Source organism: Trichechus manatus, unplaced genomic scaffold (assembly GCF_000243295.1).
Source record: "Trichechus manatus latirostris isolate Lorelei unplaced genomic scaffold, TriManLat1.0 scaffold00011, whole genome shotgun sequence".
Taxonomy (NCBI): domain Eukaryota; kingdom Metazoa; phylum Chordata; class Mammalia; order Sirenia; family Trichechidae; genus Trichechus; species Trichechus manatus.
The window spans coordinates 6,720,406-6,724,269 of NW_004443947.1; the positions used below are offsets into that span (position 1 = coordinate 6,720,406).

The 3,864-nt window shown below is 41.7% G+C and overlaps 1 pseudogene; it reads right to left on the reverse strand.

Annotated features, from left to right (window-relative positions):
- Positions 1-3,156: 3,156 nt before the first annotated feature.
- On the reverse strand, positions 3,157-3,669 carry LOC101360731 (60S ribosomal protein L12 pseudogene; annotated as a pseudogene).
- Between the last annotated feature and the right edge of the window lie 195 nt (positions 3,670-3,864).

The window sequence follows — 3,864 nt, forward strand, 5'->3', positions numbered from 1 at the left end:
GATCCATTTTGAGTTAGTTTCTGTGTATGGTGTGAGGTATGGATCATGTTTCATTTTTTTTACAGATGGACATCCAGTTATGCCAGAGCCATTTGTTAAAGAGAGTGTCTTTTCCCCATTTAACGAACTTTGGCCCTTTGTCAAATATCAGCTGTTCAAAGATGGATGAATTTATGTCTGGGTTCTCAATTTTGTTCTATTGGTCTATGTGTCAGTTGTTATACCAGTACCAGGCTGTTTTGCTTACTGTGCCTGTATAATAGGTTCTAAGATCAGGTAGTGTGAGGCCTTCCACTTTGTTCTTCATCTTCAAGAATGCTTTACTTATCTGGGGCCTCTTCCCTTTCCATGTGAACTTGGTGATTTGTTTCTCCATCTCCTTAAAGAACACTGTTGGAATTTGGAGCAGAATTGCACTGTGTCTGAAGATCGCTTTGGTTAGTATTGACATTTTCACAATGTTGAGTCTTCCTATTCATGAGCTTGGTATGTTTTTCCACTTATGTAGTTCTCTTTTGGTTTCTTGCAGTAGTGTTTTGAAGTTTTCTCTGTATAGGTCTTTTTTGTCCAAGGTTAGATTTATTCCTAAGTATTTTATCTTCTTGGGGACTACTGTAAATGGCATTGAATTGCTGATGTCCTTTTCAAAGTTCTCTTTGTTGGTGTAGAAGAATCCAATTAATTTTTATGTTAATCTTGTATCCTACTACTTTGCCAAAATCTTCTGTTAGTTCCAGTAGCTTTCTTGTTAATTCTTTGGGGTTTTCTGTGTATAAGATCGTATCACCTGTGAATAGGTTGCCCTTTATTCCTTTTTCTTGCCTTAATGCTCTAGGTAGGACTCCCAGCACGATGCTGAATAAGAGTGGTGATAAAGGGCATCCCTGTCTGTTTCCTGTTCTCAAGGGAATGCTTTCAATCTTTCTCCGTTGAGAGACCTCTTTCTTATAGTAGATGCCATCTAATAAGCATAGAGCGAATGATGGAAATAGAAAATCACTGTTTGATAATCATCCCTGTCTGTTTCCTGTTCTCAAGAGAATACTTACAGTGTCTCTTTGTTGAGAGAGCTATTTCTTATAGTAGGATGCCAACTAATAAGCATAGAGCGAATGATGGAAATAGAAAATCACTATTTGATAATCATCATTGTAATTGTTTCAGACAAGAATCATCAATGATTCCTTAAACTATTAGGTAAAAATCTGATAAGAATAAGGTATGTAAGTAGTCTCAAAATACCTTCCCCACCTGTACTACCCTTAGGCCAAATCAAGTGGGCCCTGATCAACCTGCACCTCAGGGGACCCTGCTCTTCATACTGCCTTCTTGGAAATTTTCTAAGTCCCCTTCTGGAGACTGGGTCTAGCTGGGGTCTGCAGTGCCAGCCAAGTGAGAGCCCCAGTTCCTGTTTCTCCCCTTTGGGGGCACTTACAGAACTCCTTTCCCTCCCATGCACATGAGATTGATCAGATAGCCTAAGGGATTCCATGACTTGTACTGATAGGGCTGTACTGGAGCTGGGCTCCTATTCCAGGAGAGAGGCCCATTGAATGGATGGCTCCTGCTGACTGACACATTTCTATTGCGAGATCACATAAGATTGGGCTGCCAGAATGGTGTCAACATGAGGTGACTTAAGTTATTTATAGAGTCCTTGGATAGTGCAAACAGTTAATGATCTCAGCTGCTAACTGAAAGATTGGAGGTGTGAGTCCACCCAGAGGTACCTTGGAAGAAAGGCCTGGTGATCTACTTCTGAAAAATCAGCCATTGATAATCTTATAGATTGAAAATCCTATAGAGCTGTGGCTCTACTCTGACACACTTGGGGTTATAATGTGTTGAAACTGACTCCATGGTACCTGGGTTTAAAAAAAAATTAAGTTGTTCATATAGACGGGTTGCCTCACAAATATTTGCCTGGGGTCTTGCACACCCTAGAGTCAGTCCAATTCTCCAAAAAATATTTATTAATTAACTTTAAGTGGAGAAAACTGGCAGACACCAGCATAACCAAATGACAACAATTAATATCACCAATAATCGGACATATCAGCATCATGTGCTTTCTGATATGGAGCACTGAGAAGACACAGCACCACTTCTGTGATATTTCTGCCAGAAGGGAAACACCAAACAACCTGAAAGTGAGGAACATTCTAAAAGTAACTGGCCTATCATCTTCAAAAATATCAAGGTCACGAAAGACAAGGAGACTGTCTTAGGCTGGGTTCTCCAGAGAAGCAAACCAGTAAAGCCTAAGGGATTCTAGGACTTGTACCAATTTATGTCAAGGAGATGGCTCATGCAGTAGTAGAAGCTGGAACATCCCAAGTTCATGATTCACATAGCCTCAGGGCCTGGCGAACCCAAGATCCGCCAGTCAGAGAGCAGAGCTGTTGCTCACAGGCTCGAAGATCAACGAATCCCAAGACAGGCAGGCAAGACCACAGGTGAGCTGCTAGCTCAAGTGCCAAGAACTGGAGGTCAAACAAACAGGAGCCAGCTGCAGGATCCAGATGGAGCAAAAGCCCACAAGCCTTGCCAGAATGTCCACTTATATTTGATGCAGGCCACACGCCCAAGGAAACAACCTTTCAATTGATTGCCTACTCACAGCAGATCCCATCATGGGGGTGATCACATTATATCAAACCTCAACATGGAAGTGATCACATCATACTACTGCCAAACCACTGAGAATCATGGCCCAGCCAAGTTAACACACAATCTTAACCATCACAGAGACCAATGAGCCTTGACAAGTAAATGCAACACATGATCCTAAATTGGATCCTGGACCCTGAAGGAAAAGGGAAGAAATTTTTTATATGTTTTTTTGTCTTGGTATACAAGACATTATTGGAGCAGTCTGTGAAATTGAATGGGATCTGTGAATTCAATGGTAGCATTGTATCAGTAAATGAAAAAAAATTGAAGTTGTCAACAATTTCATTCTACAATCAATGTGCATGGACGCAATAGTCAAGCAATCAAATGATGTATGACACTGGGCAAATCTGCTGAAAAAGACCTCTTTAAAGTTTTAAAAAGCAAAGATGTCAGTTTGATAACTAAGGTGCTTCTGACCCGAGCCATGGTCTTTTGTTTTTATCAAACGATCCTTTACTGAAATATTTTCTTTAGTAGTTCTTAGCTATCTGGGCATTCCACTGCACCACAGTTGATGTCCTCTATGATGTCATGAGGGTAGTGGCCATCAACACTGCAGCCCACAGACTGGGCAGTCGCCAGTATCTCATTAATAGTTCCAGAGAGTTCTCTGATTAAAGATCGGTGTTGCATCTGACAGGCAATGCTGACAATCTCGTCAAAAGTGTTATTTCCACTTTGCTTAATATTTTTCTGCTTCTTTCTGTCTCTGGGTAGTTCCTTGATGTCTTTGATGATCAGGGCAGAGGCAGAAAGTACCACCTCAATCTGGGCCTGTCTGTTCTGAATGGTCAGTTTCATTGTAATCCTTAGTCCCTTCCGGTCACTGGTTGCCTTGGCAATGTCATCACCAACCTTTTCTGGCGACAGATTGAGGGAGCCGATCTTGGGAGCTAGAGCAGATGTGGCACCGACTTCCCCACTGGTGCACTTTAGGTACACGACTTTGATCTCGTTGGGGTCGAATTTGGGCAGCATGGTGGAGGCAGCTGGTGTTGGATGAACCCAGATGCAGGACGACAGAAGAAATTTGCACCTAGGCCTCCTCCAAGCTAAAAGCCAAGAGATCCAAGCCATGGTCTTTTCAATTGCCTCATATGCCTGTGAAAGTTGGATAATGAAAGAGAAGACAGAAAAAGAATTAATGCATTCAGACTATGGTGTTTGTGAAGAATATTGAATATATCA